This window comes from Orcinus orca, chromosome 17 (assembly GCF_937001465.1).
Source record: "Orcinus orca chromosome 17, mOrcOrc1.1, whole genome shotgun sequence".
NCBI lineage: Eukaryota > Metazoa > Chordata > Mammalia > Artiodactyla > Delphinidae > Orcinus > Orcinus orca.
Window position 1 is genome coordinate 51,806,896 of NC_064575.1, and position 20,426 is coordinate 51,827,321.

The window sequence follows — 20,426 nt, forward strand, 5'->3', positions numbered from 1 at the left end:
TATCTAAATATCTGATTTTGCCAAACTCTCCCTGTCTGAAGATGGAGAGATGAGGAAAAACAGGTCTCTGTGGGGATGCAGAGACAGGACAAAGGCAGCTATCCCAGCTGTGTCCATGCTAATACTTCACCCATCTGAGTAGCCTCGGTTCACCAGTAGGTGTTTCCACACATCCTTCATTGATACTTCCCTGCCCTCAGCAATTTCTTGGTCTCTCAGTGCATGCGTGCGTGCGCGTGCGTGCGCGTGCGTGCGTGCGTGGGTGTGTCTCCACCCCACCTGCAATTGTCCCTTCCTTGGTTCATTTAAGAAAAAGTTAAAGCCGACAAAAGAAACTTTACTAAGAAGTTAAAGAGAAAACAAACCAGAACAAGAAAACACAAAGGCAGAGACTGATGTGTTTGTTAAGATGGCTCCCTTACTCTAAGGTTAAAAAAGCTTAGTCACAGATGAGCTTGGCTTATAATTTATCAGGCAAAATCTTCCTGGAACACAGATGGAACTGGATGCTAGATCAATCTATTGTGCCTAACCTCCCAGGGATTTAGGAAAGCCTGGCTCTGGAGTTCGGTGAGATTCTTGGCCCCCACTCCTTTTGGCCTGGTTTCCAGCAGAGCCACTGTCCCTCTATTCCTGGGCCACCTTAAGCTCTGCTGCTGCCATGCGTGCAAGGGGGAAACATTAACACAGACTGAGAGCCTGTTCCGAGCCAGGCACTGCATTAAGGGGTCTTAATGAATTTTACTTAATCTTCCTAACAAGTCCATAGTAAGATTTATTACACCTGAATTTTAGTAAGGAGTCACTGAAGGATTTTAAGTCAAGGAAATGGCATGGTCTTAGTATATTAGTCTTTCAGAAAGATGACTTTCTGGCAATACAGAGAGGTTAGTTTGGAGGGGGTCAAGATTGGAGACAAGGAGATCAATTGGTGTCATTGTAGAGATCCAGGCAAGAAATGATGATAGCCTGATCTAAGGCAGTGGCAGAGAGAAGGGGGCATACTGGAGAGGGATACACTAGATAGAATGAACACAACTCAATGACCTGTTGGATATAAAGGGTGAGAAGGAGCTGTTAAGGATAATTCTAAATAACGGGAAAATATGTTTATGATTAAGAATTACAGGGATCAAGATAAGATAAACCTCAGATTATGATACTATATAATGCTTTTTAAAGAAATTAACCGAATGGGAAGATGTTTCTCAAAAAAACAGTCAAGAATTCTCTTTCAAGGGTAATCTCCCTATTTTCCCCTACAGTAGTCATTGGATTGGATCATAAAAAAGACAGAGGTATCACAAGCTTTTAAAAAATTAAAATACCACATATCAAGGGCTTTTCAAGAGGTACCGTGTTTCGGTTAAATTCTCTAAGTATAGATAATGAAAAACAATCTACTTGGTATTTTTGGTTCAAACAGTTAAGAATTCTTGTGGTTTGCAGACTGGGATTCTTTCGAACATCAGCTCAGTAAAAAGGACAAGTTTTTCTTGTCTATTTTTTAAGTGAGAATAAGCATGGTTTATTTTGTGATTTCTTTGTGCCCTTGAGAAACTACTAACCTCCAAATTTAATAAGCCCAATGATAGATAACATTTTTCATCTTGACTATAGAACTGAATCTGCCCCAAAGCAAGGCCACAGTTCACTGAAGCTTTCACATGTTGTGAGGGAGTCCACAGTAGAAAATACTCACGTAAGCCTTAAGATTAGATCTTTCTCTCCGTGGTCCCACGGCAGTTTCTCTGAATTCTTAAGAAGGTTCAACACACTATCCAGAAATGTGCAAGCAAGGATCTATAATAAATAGAAAATTCAGTTATAACAAAGATGTGGTGTGAAAAAGGACTTGCTATTCTACTAAACACAGACAAGGTACAGGGACCTGTAGATATTTTCCAGAAAATCTATGGGTAAGGCATCAACTTATGAGGCTACTAAAGTCAATGACGAGTAATAAAGTGGTGAAAAGGAGGAAAGAAGGGCTTAATAAGGAGAAGCTCTGTTGCCCACTAACAAGAAAACACGGTCAGAAAGATGAAAGAAAGAGAGTCAGATTATGTTACCATCAATAGAGGAGAAACTGCGCTCTGAAAATTCACTCTAACTTACCAGAATTTGGAATGCATATTTTTCCCATTATAAATGGTGGCTACATCTCAGGTTAGCCCACTAAAGCAATTTTAGAAATAAAATGCTATTTGCAGCGGGGGAAAAAATTAAAAACAACCAATACTGTGTTTAAACCAAACAGGTACATTTAAGAAAAAAAAATGTCTAATCTGTCTTGAATACTGGTACTTAAATCTCCTCCTGAGATTGTCCAACTACCTTTTCTTTTCAGTGTGAAAGAAAACTGGCTCAAATCTATCTGCAGTCTTTTCCACATGCCTGACCCCACCCCTCCTGCATCTCGGTGCAGCCCCACACTCACACTTTCACTGGGACCCCCCTCAGGTTTCCCCTTAGGGCACTGACAGACATTTGAAGAGTCCTCCATCAGTCCCACTGCACTCTTTTCTTGAGGAAACGTGGAAGCAAGGGGGTCACGGACAGGCAGCATGGACCACAAAAAATCAATAGTAATTTGTTAGGCAAACATTTACTGTGTGCCCAAAATGTTCCAGATAATATGCTAAGTGGTAAATTTGGGATATAAAGTCTAAATCCCAAATTTATACTTCCAGCTGAAATTCATGACTTTTACTAGTCATTTACGCTGTCATCAAGTCCCTTTAAATAAACTTATAGGGAATAATCAATGGCATTTTATAAAGCTCCATTTACCATACGTAAGTCAGGTTGTATCGTAAGGGCTATCAGTGTGAGGTTGGAAGTGAAGACAAACTACATGTGAGGACCAGTCCCACAACAGTTCAGCAAAATCATGATGACATGATAATACGCAAAACATCCAACCCTCTTCAACTGTTCCCTATATTTCTGCAAGTCTGTAATACCAGTTTAGACAGATTTCATTATCACTGAGCCACTTAATTGATTTCCCTGAACAAACAGTCTGCATTCACCCAAAGCCTACTATTTTCCTTTTATGTCCTGCCCACTAGAGCTGAGTCTTCATGACTAAAGTCTAATATGTTAATTTAAGATGTGGCTTTTTCAATGTTAAAATGGTACAGGGGTTATTCTGAAGATAGTAGGATTTATATTATGAAAAAGACAAGTGTAGCTGTTTATTTGGAGATAGAATTATCGATTATATAGTTATGTGCCCCCAAAGTAATCCTAATGTTTCCTTAAATCCATAAGAAAGACCATTTTCTGCCAGTTTCTTTTGATATGACAAGGTCACATAAGAAAATAAACGATCAAATTACAAATTTATGTGATTTCAAACTTAATGCTATATAAATGCATTAGACCTAATTACTAGAAACCTGCCAAGAAAATGCTGAAGACCCTAAAAAAACCACTAGAAAGCTATTGATAGATTCCCCAAGAAATAATAGAAATGAATAAAAATCGGGACACGTTAACTATTGTCCAAAGGGTGAAGAGGACTAAAGATTTTTTAAATTAAACCTTTTATTTTGAGATAATTGTACATTCAAATTCAGTTGTAAGAAACAATACAGAGAGATCCTGTGTACCTTTCACCCAGTTTCCCCTGATGGTAACACAGAGTAAAACAATAGTAGTACCATATCACAACCAGGATATTGACATTGATACTGTCAGGATACAGAATATTTCCAGCCCCACCAGGATCTTTGCCCTCTTACAGCCACACCTACTCCCCTCCTGCCCCTACCTCTCCTTATCCCCTGGAAACCACTACTGTCTTCCATTACTATAATTCTGTCATTTCTAGAGTGTTACATAAATAGAGCCATACAGTATGTAACCTTTGAGGATCTTTTTTTTTCACTCAACATAATTCTCTGGAGATTTATCTGGGTTGTTACCTGTATCAACAGTTTGTTTCTTTTCTACTGCTGAGTAGTATTCCAACGTATGGATGTACCACAGTTTAACTGTCTACCTACTGAAAGACATCTGATTATCTCCAGTTTTGGGGCATTATGTTAAGGCTTCTAAAAACATTCAGGTACATATTTTTATATTAAGTCTTCATTTCTCTGGGATAAATGGCCAGGAGTGCAATGTCTGGGTCATAGAGAGGCCTAAAGATTTTGATGAAAAGATTGTTGAGTCTAAATGTGCTCATCTTCTCCATGAAGAAAGGAAGGAAGGAAGGAAGGAAGGAAGGAAGGAAGGAAAGAAGGAAGGAAGGAAAGAAGAAAGAAAGGTCTTCTTTGAAGTCATTTCTCTGGGTGCTAGGAGAGTAAGAGATTATTTATGGAAGAGTTTGTAGGACCTACCATTTGGAAGGGCTCAGGTAGAAGCCCTGGTATTTACCAAAGGGAATGTGTCATAAGAACCATTCCACAAGCAGAGTTAGAGGCACTAATGTGTGATATCTTTCAAGATTCACAGAAGGCTGAGCCTGTCACCTTGTGAACGGATATGGGCATACTGGAGGCTGCTTTAGAGGTGGGGAAAGCAGAAGGGAGAGAGACGTGATACAGTCTGACTGTCCTGAGAGGCGCTACTTTCAGGAGTGAACAGCACTCTAGAGAGGCAGTTTCTCTACTGTCAGATGTTCAAAGAGCTTGGTTACTCCACCCAGAATGTATCTGGAGCTGGAATGCCTGGGTCAGAATCCCAATTCAGCTACTTACTAGCTGTATGACTTAAGCACCCAAAAAATAACAGTTATTACTCTCCTGGGGCTGGGTACAGTCCTCAACTGTGCTCTAGCTTGCATAGAGCACTGATCCTCTGGTAACACAGCAGTTTCTAACAACTGGGTAACCTCTAGTGGGGAGTAAAGACCTCCAGGAAAGAAAAAGAGAACTGGTTCCTCCTGGCAGAAGAAAAACCACAAGAACAGCCAATAATGGGAATAGTCAAGCCCCAGAAAGTCCTCTGGTTGTTCACCATGGCCTGGTTCTGATTCCTAAGGGACAGTGTCCATAAGGGACAGTGTCCAATGACTGGCTCAGAGGCTAATTCCCTGGGATTGTTAAAAGCAGGACTTTGGGGGTCAGATCTTAGAGGGCTGGCACAGCTTAGTATTTAAAACTCCAACTCCACGCTCTGTGGCACTGCCCAGGAAACGTCATGAGGATGCAGGCACTCATCCTTTGGGACAAGGCAGTCACCCAGATCTCAGTAACAAGAGCTCCGAACGCCAAACAGCACTTGTCTCAACCCACATAACAATAAGGAGGTTTTAGTGAAAGCTTGTGAGTCCCCAACTTGATAAGAAAGTTCTAGTTAATACTCTCTTTCCTTTATATTTTATTTTATGTTAATCGTAGGTCAATCTACAGAACTTTAAGATAAGTATTAAGAACTAATGGAGAGAACGGAGCCCGCGTTTCTGCAGAGCTGGAACTCCCGGCTCAGGGTCTCTTCCCTCCGCCGTCACGGAACTGCCCCGGAGCCCAAGGGGAGGGAGGCCTCACTGAGGATGCCAGCTCCGGAGGGGCCCCGGTGGCCGAAGCCGCAACAGTCCTGGGACCGCGGGCCAGTTGTTTCAACAAGTAACTTAAAGACAAAATGGAAAAACAAGGAGGTTTGTGCCTGAGATGATGCTGACATGAAACCATGGATGGCCACCTTGTGCCAGCCGTGTGGATGAAAGGCTCTTGGTGCTCCAGCCAGGAGTCAGTGCTGTGCCTCTGAGCTGGGAGAGCCAACTTCAGGACACTGGTCCACAAGAGGCCTCCCAGCTCCACGTAATATCAAACAGCGAAAATCTCCCAGAGATCTCCATCTCAACGGCAAAACCCAGCTTTACTCAACGACCAGCAAGCTACAGTGCTGGACACCCTATGCCAAACAACTAGCAAGACAGGAACACAGCCCCATCCATTAGCAGAGAGGCTGCCTAAAATCATAATAAGGCCACAGACACCCCAAAACACACCACCAGACGTGGACGTGCCCACCAGAAAGACAAGATCCAGACTCATCCACCAGAACACAGGCACCAGTCCCCTCCACCAGGAAGCCTACACAACCCACTGAACCAACCTTAGCCACTGGGGACAGACACCAAAAACAAAGGGAACTGCGAACCTGCAGCCTGCGAAAAGGAGACCCCAAACACAGTAAGTTAAGCAAAATGAGAAGACAGAGAAACATACAGTAAGTTAAGCAAAATGAAAAGACAGAAAAACACACAGCAGATAAAGGAGCAAGGTAAAAACCCACCAGACCTAATAAATGAAGAGGAAATAGGCAGTCTACCTGAAAAAGAATTCAGAATAATGATAGTAAAGATGATCCAAAATCTTGGAAATAGAATAGACAAAATACAAGAAACGTTTAACAAGGACCTAGAAGAACTAAAGAGCAAACAGTGATGAACAACACAATAAATGAAATTAAAAATTCTCTAGAAGGGATCAAGAGCAGAATAACTGAGGGAGAAGAACGGATAAGTGACCTGGAAGATAAAATATTGTGCAGAGCAGAATAAAGAAAAAAGAATGAAAAGAACTGAGGAGAGTCTCAGAGACCTGTGGGACAACATTAAACACACCAACATTCGAATTATAGGGGTTCCAGAAGAAGAAGAGAAAAAGAAAGGGACTGAGAAAATATTTGAAGAGATTAGGGAAGTTGAAAACTTCCCTAACATGGGAAAGGAAATAGTTAATCAAGTTCAGGAAGCACAGATAGTCCCATACAGGATAAATCCCAGGAGAAACACTCCAAGACACATATTAATCAAACTATCAAAAATTAAATACAAAGAAAACATATTAAAAGCAGCAAGGGAAAAACAACAAATAACACACAAGGGACTCCCCATAAGGTTAACAGCTGATCTTTCAGCAGAAACTCTGCAGGACAGGAGTGGCAGGACATATTTAAAGTGATGAAGGAGAAAAACCTACAACCAAGATTACTCTACCCAGCTAGGATCTCATTCAGATTTGATGGAGAAATTAAAACCTTTACAGACAAGCAAAAGCTGAGAGAGTTCAGCACCACCAAACCAGCTTTACAACAAATGCTAAAGGAACTTCTCTAGGCAGGAAACACAAGAGAAGGAAAAGACCTACATTAACAAACCCTAAACAATTAAGGAAATGGGAATAGGAACATACATATTGATAATTACCTTAAATGTAAATGGATTAAATGCTCCCACCAAAAGACACAGACTCGCTGAATGGATACAAAAACAAGACCTGTATATATGCTGTCTACAAGAGACCCACTTCAGACCTAGAGACACATACAGACTGAAAGTGAGGGGACGGAAAAAGATATTCCATGAAAATGGAAATCAAAAGAAAGCTGGAGTAGCAATTCTCATATCAGACAAAATAGACTTTAAAATAAAGACTATTACAAGAGACAAAAAAGGACACTACATAATGATCAAGGGATCGATCCAAGAAGAAGATATAACAATTGTAAATATTTATGGACCCAACATAGGAGCACCTCAATACATAAGACAAATACTAACAGCCATATAAGGGGAAAACGACAGTAACACAATCATAGTAGGGGACTTTAACACCCCATTTTCACCCATGGACAGATCATCCAAAATGAAAATAAATAAGGAAACACAAGCTTTAAATGATACATTAAACAAGATGGACTTAATTGATATTTATAGGACATTCCATCCAAAAACAACAGAACACACATTCTTCTCAAGTGCTCATGGAACATTCTCCAGGATAGATCACATCTTGGGTCACAAATCAAGCCTTGGTAAATTTAAGGAAATTGAAATCGCATCAAGTATCTTTTCCGACCACAACGTTATGAGACTAGATATCAATTACAGGAAAAGATCTGTAAAAAATACAAACACATGGAGGCTAAACAATACACTACTTAATAACCAAGAGATCACTGAAGAAATCAAAGAGGAAATCAAAAAATACCTAAAAACAAATGACAATGGAGACACAACGACTCAACACCTATGGTATGCAGCAAAAGCAGTTCTAAGAGGGAAGTTTATAGCAATACAATCCTACCTTAAGAAACAGGAAACATCTCAAATAAACAACCTAAACTTGAACCTAAAGCAATCAGAGAAAGAACAAAAAAACCCCAAAGTTAGCAGAAGGAAAGAAATCATAAAGATCAGATCAGAAATAAATGAAAAAGAAATGAAGGAAACAATAGCAAAGATCAATAAAACTAAAAGCTGGTTCTTTGAGAAAATAAACAAAATTGATAAACCATTAGCCAGACTCATCAAGAAAAAAAGGGAGAAGACTAAAATCAATAGAATTAGAAATGAAAAAGGAGAAGTAACAACTGACACTGCAGAAATACAACGGATCACGAGAGATTACTACAAGCAACTCTATGCCAATAAAATGGACAACCTGGAAGAAATGGACAAATTCTTAGAAATGCACTGGGCATTCTTAGAAATGCTGAGACTGAACCAGGAAGAAATAGAAAATATGAACAGACCAATCACAAGCACTGAAATTGAAACTGTGATTAAAAATCTTCCAACAAACAAAAGCCCAGGACCACATGGCTTCACAGGCGAATTCTATCAAACATTTAGAGAAGAGCTAACACCTATCCTTCTCAAACTCTTCCAAAATATAGCAGAGGGAGGAACTCTCCCAAACTCATTGTACGAGGCCACCATCACCCTGATACCAAAACCAGACAAAGATGTCACAAAGAAAGAAAACTACAGGCCAATATCATTGATGAACATAGATGCAAAAATACTCAACAAAACACTAGCAAACAGAATCCAACAGCACATTAAAAGGATCATACACCACGATCAAGTGGGGTTTATTCCAGGAATGCAAGGATTCTTCTATATACGCAAATCAATCAATGTGATACACCGTATTAACAAATTGAAGGAGAAAAACCATACAATCATCTTGGGCTTCCCTGGTGGCGCAGTGGTTGAGAGACCGCCTGCCGATGCAGGGGACACGGGTTCGTGCCCCGATCTGGGAAGATCCCACATGCCGCGGAGCGGCTGGGCCCGTGAGCCGTGGCTGCTGAACCTGTGCTCCGCAATGGGAGAGGCCACAGCAGTGAGGGGCCCGCGTACCGCAAAAAAAAAAAAAAGACAAAAACCATACGATCATCTCAATCAATGCAGAGAAAGCTTTCGACAAAATTCAACACCCATTTATGATAAAAACCCTGCAGAAAGTAGGCATAGAGGGAACTTGCCTCAACATAATAAAGGCCATATATGACAAACCCACAGCCAACATCATCCTCAATGGTGAAAAACTGAAACCATTTCCACTAAGATCAGGAACAAGGCAAGGTTGCCCACTCTCACCACTATTATTCAACATAGTTTGGGAAGTTTTAGCCAGAACAATCAGAGAAGAAAAAGAAATAAAAGGAATCCAAACTGGAAAAGAAGAAGTAAAGCTGTCACTGTTTGCAGATGACATGATACTATACATAGAGAATCCTAAAGATGCTACTGGAAAACTACTAGAGCTAATCAATGAATTTGATAAAGTAGCAGGATACAAAATTAATGCACAGAAATCTCTGGCATTCCTATACACTAATGATGAAAAATCTGAAAGTGAAATTAAGAAAACCCTCCCATTTACCAATGCAACAAAAAGAATAAAATATCTAAGAGTAAACCTACCTAAGGAGACAAAAGACCTGTATGCAGAAAATTATAAGACACTGATGAAAGAAATTAAAGATGATACAAATAGATGGAGAGATATACCATGTTCTTGGATTGGAAGAATCAACACTGTGAAAATGACTCTACTACCCAAAGCAATCTACAGATTTAATGCAATCCCTATCAAACTACCACTGGCATTTTTCACAGAACTAGAACAAAAAATTTCACAATTTGTATGGAAACACAAAAGACCCCGAATAGCCAAAGCAATCTTGAGAACGAAAAATGGAGCTGGAGGATTCAGGCTCCCTGACTTCAGACTATACTACAAAGCTACAGTAATCAAGATAGTATGGTACTGGCACAAAAACAGAAATATAGATCAATGGAACAGGATAGAAAGCCCAGAGATGAACCCATGCACATACGGTCACCTTATCTTTGATAAAGGAGGCAAGAATACACAGTGGAGAAAAGACAGCCTCTTCAATAAGTGGTGCTGGGAAAACAGGACAGGTACATGTAAAAGTATGAAATTAGAACACTCCCTAACACCATACACAAAAATAAACTCAAAATGGATTAAAGACCTAAATGTAAGGCCAGACCCTATCAAACTCTTAAGAGGAAAACATAGGCAGAACACTCTATGACATAAATCACAGCAAGATCCTTTTTGACCCACCTCCTAGAGGAATGGAAAGAAAAACAAAAATAAACAAATGGGACCCAATGAAACTTCAAAGCTTTTGCACAGCAAAGGAAACCATAAACAAGATCAAAAGACAACCCTCAGAATGGGAGAACATATTTGCAAATGAAGCAACTGACAAAGGATTAATTTCCAAAACTTACAAGCAGCTCATGCAGCTCAATATCAAAAAAACAAACAACCCAATCCAAAAATGGGCAGAAGACCTAAATAGACATTTCTCCCAAGAAGATATACAGATTGCCAACAAACACATGAAAGAATGCTCAACATCATTAATCATTAGAGAAATGCAAATCAAAACTACAATGAGATATCATCTCACACTGGTCAGAATGGCCATCATCAAAAAATCTAGAAACAATAAATGCTGGAGAGGGTGTGGAGAAAAGGGAACACTCTTGCACTGTTGGTGGGAATGTAAATTGATACAGCCACTATGGAGAACAGTATGGAGGTTCCTTAAAAAAACTACATATAGAACTACCATACGACCCAGCAATCCCACTACTGGGCATATACACTGAGAAAACCATAATTCAAAAAGAGTCATGTACCAAAATGTTCATTGCAGCTCTATTTACAATAGCCAGGACATGGAAGCAACCTAAGTGTCCATCAACAGATGAATGGATAAAGAAGATGTGGCACATATATACAATGGAATATTACTCGGCCATAAAAAGAAACGAAATTGAGTTATTTGTAGTGAGGTGGATGGACCTAGAATCTGTCATACAGAGTGATGTAAGTCAGAAAGAGAAAAAGAAATACCATATGCTAACACATATATATGGAATTTAAGAAAAAAAAAAAAGGTCATGAAGAACCTAGGGGCAAGACAGGAATAAAGACACAGATCTACTAGAGATTGGACTTGAGGATATGGGGAGGGGGAAGTGTAAGCTGTGACAAAGCGAGAGAGTGGCATGGACATATATACACTACCAAAAGTAAAATGGATAGCTAGTGGGAAGCAGCCGCATAGCACAGGGAGATCAGCTAGGTGCTTTGTGACCACCTAGAGGGGTGGGATAGGGAGGGTGGGAAGGAGGGAGATGCAAGAGGGAAGAGATATGGGAACATATGTATATGTATAACTGATTCACTTTGTTATAAAGCAGAAACTAACACACCATTGTAAAGCAATTATACTCCAATAAAGATGTTTAAAAAAATGGGAAAAAAAAGAATGGAGAAAACGTGTTCTATTTTAACATATACTTATTATAACATAACTTTAAATTGGTCTTCCATACCAAATATCACCAACCATACAGAATGTATTGATTTATTTTTCATTTTGAAAGGTCACTGGGAAAGGCAAGACTAAGTGCTACAAATGGTTCAAATGGACTGACAGCCTTATGCCTATATAGCAACTTTGGTCAGAGATCAAAGCACCAGACACTTCAACAAAATTCAAGGGAAAAATGGCACACCTGAAGAGATGTGCTATCAGATCTCAATGCCTGCATATTCTAATGTCAAAGTACTAAATCTGACAATGACATACAGTAAATGGAACCCCCAAATCTGGATTCACTATACCTCACTTAGTTATTCTTACCCTTTTAAAAGGATACAGTTGTTTTTAAAATATAAAATAACCTCAAAGAACCATAAAACAAGAACATCCAATGAATTCATTAAATCCTAACTGCTTGCACTTTAGAATTACTGTTCTTAAAACCTAAGCACTGCACAGATTCCACAGATATTAGGAAAGGGTAAAAAAAAAAGCTCAACCTAAAAGAAATTTAGCTGTGAGCAAGTAAACATTTTAACAATAATTTAAACCCCTTCCCAAAATATCGATAATATATTTCTTCAGTCTGTTTATCTTCAGCAGCTATACTTCTCTAATAGAGTGGTCTTAATAATTTGCAAGGCTCAGAAAAGTGGCCTTAATATGGCCTTAATGTGTTTAAGGCCATATTACTGTACGTGGCAGAGTGGACTTCAAATTTAGTCTATAATATTTGCAATATGTCATGCAGCTTCTATACAGTTATGAAGATAACCAGGAGAAAACAGTTCATACAAAGCTTTGTTACTTGTGCAGAACCGTTTTCTAAAATTCCTGACAGTCTTCCTCCAGAAGATAAAAAATGGGTCTGACCTGTCTGTGCACCCTGGCAGATTACACAGTGCCTGACGTGTTATTTCTTGAAATCTAGACGTGAGAGAATCCAATAATTCTTTGCTGAATGTACACTCAATTAAGTTCATTGTAACAGGATTTTAAAGTAACATTTTTTTTCTTATGACTAATTCTACAGTTCATTGTGAAATTCTTAAAATAAATATGAACAAAGAAGAAAATAAGTTACTCATAATCCTACCAACTAGAAATAACTATCATTAACATTTTGGTCTCACAGCTTTTTTCTCTTTATATTTTTAAAATTCATAATATACTTACTAATGTTAAACTTTTAAAATTATACTGTGAACATGCTTCCATGTTACCAGTCTTCTATTACAATTTTTAATGGTCATGTTATATTGTATGCATGTACCATAATTTTCTTACTGAATTTCTTAGCACACTAAAAAAGAATTTTCCCTATACTTTTCTAATTATTACACAAATTCAAATTCACTGACATTTTAAGCCAATCAAAATGTAGATGTCTAAGAGAATTTTAAAATAATATTTTTGGTCAAAATTTGACTATCACAATGGGTTTTCAGGCAATGTATTTAAAAGATGTGACACAGATGGATCTGACTATAATGTAAGGCTGGGGAACCAATTTCATTTTTTTATTGGCAAATGGTTTTACTGTGATAGCAGTCTTGATGCAATGCTCGTTTTGCTCACTATAAAACTTCCAACATCCTGGTTTACAGTTCATCTTAAACTAAGTTGGATTTAGGATCCTTATTTATCTGTTTTTTTGAAGATTGTCTTGGGTCTGAGATTCACATAAATCTTACGGGTAGGATTCCATATTTCAACCTTTGAGGTATCTACCAAAACAAAGGCAAAAAATACGTAAATATTTGAGTTCTTAAAAAAAGGAAAAGGGTAGCCCCCCTTTTGAAAGCATGGTAGTAAGTAAACAAAAAAAAGAATTGAGAATACTATCCTTTCAGGCTATCGCAGTACCATGAAGAACATTTAAAGCAGGAAGTTTATAAGTAGAACCTTCTGAATTTTACTTCCAAGGCTCAAAAATAATTAACAGAAGTTCAAAAAGAGTAATTTTTAGATAAATCTGGACCCACCACAGAAACATTTTTACTTTATATTTAAATCTGTGGAGAACACGTTTTATGGTATTTCCAAGTCGAATCTGGTAAAATTTTTAATCTTGTGATTTCTTCAATGCCAAGCTATCAATTACTTCATAATTAAAAATGGTTTAATGCACTAAAGGGGAGGTTAATTTCAAATGTGTGAATTACAGATGCTACCTTAAGAAAGGCCAGTTGTGTTTAAGTTCATATAATAATTAAAAGTAGGCTAATCGGGTATTACTTAGGTGGTGCTCTTAGGGAACAAAGGATTTATTTATGTTTATAAATATTTATTGTTATGTTTATTATTTATAATTAAAAAGGAAAAATGATTTATTTGTATGTTTGCTATTACTCTGCAAACAACTGCTTAGCAACATGTTTAACATTTATTAAGTTATTATTACTCCAGGTACTGTTTAAGGGTTTTTCCTGTAATAACTAATTTAGTCCTCATGAAAAAAACCTATACAGTAAGTACTATCGTTATCCTCATTTTATGGGTGAAAAAACTAAGTCCCTAAGTTTGTTTTCGTAAGATTCTTTTTACATAATGAAGTAGTTTAGCAAATCTTTTCATCAAAGGTTATATAAAGGGAAACATCAGACTAGCCCACACACTCCGAATTAACTCAATTATTTCATTAAAAGTAAACTTTTTAAACTGCGGAAAAACAGATAAAAACATATCTGGAAATGTTTTTTACTTTACAGGAAGCATCAGTCTAACACATATATTCTGATTAATTCTTTGCAATCATTTCACACAAAGTAAACTTTTTTAAGTGTGAGAAAAATAAAAATATTTGGAAATACTTTCCACTTTACAGGGAGTGACTACATTCCTGGACTTGTTATTCTCAACTATTTCTTACTTGTTGGGATAGTGAGAAAACACTTGCCTAAGTTTTTATTTCTCTATCAGGAAATCAAAACACACCAAACAAGAGTTTCTGATATATATTTCCTGCAATATTTATATTACTTATTATTTCTTGCATTATTTAAATTTAGTTACAATTCAAATTTCAGAAAGATACTGGTTTAAAATAAATAAAAATTAACTTTTCACAAAGAGAACATTGTTTATCTTGTATATTTTATTTTTTTATCTTTTTGCGGTACGCGGGCCTCTCACTGTTGTGGCCTCTCCCGTTGCGGAGCACAGGCTCCGGATGCGCAGGCTCAGCGGCCATGGCTTACGGGCCCAGCCGCTCCGCGGCATGTGGGATCTTCCCGGACAGGGCCACGAACCCGTGTCCCCTGCATCGGCAGGCGGACTCTCAACCACTGCGCCACTAGGGAAGCCCTGGATATTTTATTTTACTCTAATGCCTTTCAGTATTTTCCAAAATTTTTACTGTTTACCGTGTTTAAAATTCTTAGCAAGGAACCTCCTCCCATAGAAGTTTCCAATTTATAATCTGTAATTATATAATAAAGACATTAAATAAGCACTGAGAGGTCAATGTGAAGTCTTTTTTTTTTTAATCTGTCAATATTTAATTTATTTTCAAACCAGCAAACGGGTGTCATTAATTAAGAGGCACCTTAATGGAAGGATTACAACCTGGCGAATCAGAAAGTCAGGTGTCCCGCCCGAGGCAGTCAGAGGTTCTGGAAACGAAGCAGCAGGTTGATGTTACCTGCCTAGAGTGACCCCTCAGTCCTGCGGTGAAGGTGACACAATTCCTGGGCCTCTGACCTCACTGACGTTACGTCTCAGGGGAGGAGGGAAAAGCAGTTGTGGCAGCAGATCATATCTCCACTGAGGGGGAAATGAGACGAAGGCCATCTTAGGCATGGACTGGAAGCTGCCCACAGTCCTACTTCAGGCTGTGGCCATGTCTTGTTTCCAGCTCCATGGAGACAGTGGACCACCATCCATTCTCAAGGAGGCAGCCGCTGGGGTATGGTGGGCCCATCCCAGTTGGTGACCCATCCTGGTTGGTGGCCCATCCTGGTTGGTGACCCATCCTGGTTGGTGGCTTGTTCCAGTTGTGGGCCCACTGCAATGCGAAGTCTTTCATGCACATGTAGTACTTCTGTAATAAAGTTATCTGATTTTTTTCAAAATCAGTTTTTTCCTAGACACAGCTGTATTTTATTTACATGAACTAATGGTGCCACCTTGTGGCCTACCTGGGCTTCAAGAGCAATGTGAGCATCTAGAACAAGCAAGAGGAGTGAGGGCCTTTGAAGTTTCCCTTTGTCCCATTTCACAGTCACTTATTATAATTCTCACTAATTTTGAAACTGTTCAGAATTGGGATGAAGTTCAATTTTCCTTAAAAAAGAAAAGTTTACCTAATATAATGTTGTATGCCAATCATATCTCAATGAAAAACGAAAAGAAAAGAGAAGAGAATATTCCCTGGCAATCTGCTGGTTAGGACTCAGCGCTTTCAGTGCCTTGGCCCAGGTTCAATCCCTGGCTGGGGAACTAAGATCCCGCAAGCCGTGCAACACGGCCAAAAAAAAAAAAAAAAAGACCAGTTTACCAAGCAAATGAATAGCATAAATATGATTCCAGGCCTTTAAAATAATCTAAACCTCATTAAACCCACCTTATCAGACTTCATTTATACAGAATTGTTAAAGTGCTACAAAAATGACTTTCTTATTCATTTCTTTGGTGTTATTTTAAAATACAGGAATTACAACTTTTGTAAATTATTCCTTATTTCCTAAATAGTTCACAAAATTTAACCAGACTTCACCTCAAATAATCTGAAAGCACAAGACTGTGTTCTTAGGAGAAACTTAAGTATTTCTATGAAATTTTTACAGCTGAAGGGCCATCCAGGATCATCTAACCTAGATCATCGAACCCAATCTCCCTGTTTTACAAATAAGGATACTGGGAACCAGAGAGGCTGTAACTTTACATGCCAACCCTCACCTCTAAGGTTCTAGCCCTATTCATCATCTATGGTAGAAATATAAGGTACATCATCTTCAACATAATAGGCTTTCACAGTTCTCCTATAATCTGTTCCCATTCATGCTCTGAATTATGTGCTAAATGGAAGCTAGCATGTATTGCATCCTTAATATAAAACACCCGTTCTAGTGACAGGACCCTCCCTAAGCTATACAACCCAAGAGAGGACCTAGTGGACTTTGAGGTGTGGTCTGACTGCTGGTAAGGCTATGCAAATCACTCTAGTCTAGAGCTCCATGATGTTTACACTTATGGCCTAGGTAGACCCTTAAAAATCAGGAACTCCTTACACATCATCATTAGACCCACATCCTACTCCACTCATTCCAACCTCTAGGGACCCTGGTAAATAATAAGAATGCGCAATGAAGAAGTGACTAAAGACAGGCCTAAGGGGCTCACGTAGCCAAACCTTCAAAAATGGCATGTTTATTTGTATAGATACCATATGGGGTAGTAATTTCCTCTTTCTCCCCACTGCAAATAAGAATTAAGGATGAGACCTTTGGTAGGAAGTGAGTACAGAGTTCTAATAAGAAAGTTGAGGAGTGTCTGAGGCTTTAAAGGGAGCCTTTGGTTCTTTTCCTGCTGTCTCTCCTTTGGGCTGTGGGTAACCTATTTCGGGAGGCATCTTTTGATACCCTGAGAAAAGAAAGTAGTGAGTTATATGCTTAGAAATGGCTCTAGGTTCAAGAAAGAGAAATAGGGATTTTTTTTCCCCCACTAGGTTTTTTCTGGTTTTTTAGCCCAGCTTATGAGGATAAAAATAAGTATAGGATTACAAGCAGAAGCTGTATTTTTTGGCTGGAGTTTTCCTCATGCTGCCACTTAGGAACCTAAGATGTGGGGCAAGAAGTGGGAAATGCCAGTATTGTAAAGTGGAACTGAATCAGCAGTCCTGGTAGCTTCTTCAGTAGAACAGCAATTCTGCATAGAGGGACAATGCATCACAGCAATCCTCTTCCTGACTGAGACCTGGCTCCCACACATTGGATCTGTGAGTTGGCTCAGTTTACTTAGGTCTGGTGTAATCAGGTTCTAGGGTATCTTTCAGAAACAGGAATAGGGGCTGGCAAATCCCTGTATCAGTTTCCCATGGAACTATTTTTATAGACTGCCCAAAGACCTACCAGGCCATTGTGACCAATATGGGAAAGAGTGGTCAGTGATTAAGGTCTCAAGTTTTAATAGATACATGGCTCTTCCAGATGCACTGAAATGTCTTCTCAGCAGAGTTATTTTCTTAACATTGTCAATTAAAATTGTTTGTTAGGTTTAGCAAATACAAACCTCATTTTCCTTCTGGTCCTTACTTTCAGTCTCTTAAAACGATTTAGTATTTTGTCATTTGGTCTGTGACAAATACTAAAGAGACTGGGAATAATATGGTAAATGTCTTCATTTCAATTTTTTTTTTCTCTATGAACTGTAGATAGTGTCATGATGTACTATAAAACTGTTAGGAAGAGTCTTTTTTTCTAAGTTTGAACAATTGCTACTTTGAACATTTGTCCTTGTACTCAAGAGAACTGCATTGTCAAGCAAAGATAATTATGATAGGAAAATTATTCTTTAAAATACTATGAAAAGATAATTACTTCATGGTCTTCAAACAATAGATGGGAGGATAAATTTCTTATATTTAGATAAATGAAACAAATTACATTCTCAGAATTCACAAGCTTTGGATTTGGGAAAATGATCTAGGAAATGAAATGTTTAGCATTTAAAACTACAGAAAAGCATAAGAACAGATACAAAAACAAACTAAAGGCAAACTTTTGAGTTCAAAGTAACTGTTAAATTTATTGATATTCTAGCACATCCCCCCCATCCCCCCCCCGTAATACAAATACAAATGAACCTAAAATTTTTTACAGTATATACTGCCTTTTCATACCACTTGCCTTCTATCTTCTCTGGCCCAAATTTTAGTTGTTAATGATATTTTATTGGATGGTTTCCTGTGTGTAACTTATCACTTAAAAAAGATTAACCCAAGAGTTCCTCAAATTTCTCAATGTCAAATACCTTTATCTCCACTTCACTTCAGGCTCCCTTCCTTGGACTTTGTCCTCTGGAACTTGGTTCCACCACCCAGATCCTAACCCTGAACTCTCTCTTAGCACAACTATTTCTGGATTATATTTTACCCTTTCTACTCTACCACACCTTGTAAAATGTCTCCCATTTACATCTCTCAACCTCTTCTTTAGCCCCCTTTTGGCTACCTCGAGCAGGAAGAAATCTGTCTGTACAACTGTCCATCTCTTCAGCCAGCTTCTGGTTCCTTCTAAGGCTCACTCACTTCTAAGGATCACTCCCATTTCCAGCAGGGAAGAAGGTGCCTTCCCCATCCAGAGGACCATGACATAGAAGCAAAGACAATGTGTGTAAGTGTAAGGTCAGAGGGGAAGGCCTAAGGGGACTGACAACTGGATAAAAGACTAAAAAATAACTTCCAGAAAAAATGAAGAATTCTATCAAATTTCAGTGTCAGGGTTCTGCTAACCTAAAGGTACCACTTCCCTCTCAATCTAGGTAAGATTGAAGCTAGAAACCTAACCAGTTAGGTCATCATAAGCTATAAACAGTAAAGGCAGACCTAAAGACTTGAATCAAGAGATTTTTGCTCTGTGAATTTATCAAGAACTATTCTTTATGATAGGCACTGAGGGCTACATATTAATCAAAAGATTTGCATCTTAGGTCCTAACTGCCATTTTCTACGGTACGATCTTAAGCAGTCAGTCTCTAAGAGCCTTGGTTTCCTCATTTGTAAAATTGGGATAATAATATCTGCCCTATCTACAAAAGGACTTTGAAAACTATAATGCAATATATAAATATAAAATGCTAGATTTTTTGCTTAGTTTCCTAGTGAAAGTTCCCCTTAAAGAAATTCAGCCTGAATTAAGGGTAAAAGTATTTCCCCATCTTGGTAACAACAGGTAAAAAGATTTCTGCCCTGCAGGAGCTCAGAGGCAATTCTTAAGAATCTGGTGCTCTGAAAGGGCAGAGTGAGCAGAGAAATCGAAAGAGATAGTAACAGTACTGTACACTGGAATGTGAGTACACAAGGCAGTTCTATACACAGACCCATCTGGATATCTTGCTTCCACTTCCGCATCACATCTAACACCCAACACTCCACACTGCTCCCCCCCCAACAGAAACACTTCCAAATTTCTGTCAGTGGTACAGAGTTTTTGTTGGTGTGTGTGTGTGTGTGTGTGTACGCAGGTATGATGTTGAGGTGAAGGCAAGATATACAGATGGGACTCTAGTAAACCACGCTTCTAATCACCATCCTTGATGCCTTCTTTTCTCCTGACACTGAATCAGACACAAAGTCCTGTCAACTCTTCTTTCGTTGTCGCTCAAATTTTTTCCTTTCCATTTATACTATTTCAACTCTTACTTTGCGTTCTGACAAACAACCTTATATGAGAAGTTTTCCAATGCTTTCCCAATTGGTCTCTCAGTCTCGTTCTCTCCCCTATCACCCCCATCCCAGTCAATCTACACTAGGTTGCCATGTTCATTTTCTCATTTCATTCTTTGTGAACATCACTTCCAAGCTAAAAAAAACTTTTTAGTGATTCCCATGGTCCAAGTATGACCTTTTACCTAGCCTACTCCAATAAACTCCTAACCATTCTCCACGTATACCTTCACCCCTCTACAATTCATTTTCCACATGTAAACAAAATCTTTCAAAAACACAAATCACTTCATGTCATTCCTCTGCTTTAAATAAGTCGATGGCAACCCAACACATTTAAGATAACATTTAAAACCCTTACCATGGCCTACAAAAGCCCTGAATGATTTCGCTCCTGCCTACCTCCCCAATTTTAGCT

At 38.6% G+C, this 20,426-nt stretch overlaps 1 protein-coding gene across 5 annotated transcripts in view; it reads right to left on the reverse strand.

Annotated features, from left to right (window-relative positions):
- The window catches only part of ANKRD46 (ankyrin repeat domain 46), a 37,324-nt gene that overhangs the window by 10,154 nt on the left and 6,744 nt on the right, over nucleotides 1–20,426 (reverse strand). For all 5 annotated transcript variants that reach the window (XM_004275342.3, XM_033438192.2, XM_033438190.2 and 2 more), the window contains exon 2: nucleotides 1,703–1,803. The gene's annotated coding sequence lies outside the window, so the exon portion shown is untranslated. The remainder of the gene's footprint in view (nucleotides 1–1,702; nucleotides 1,804–20,426) is intronic.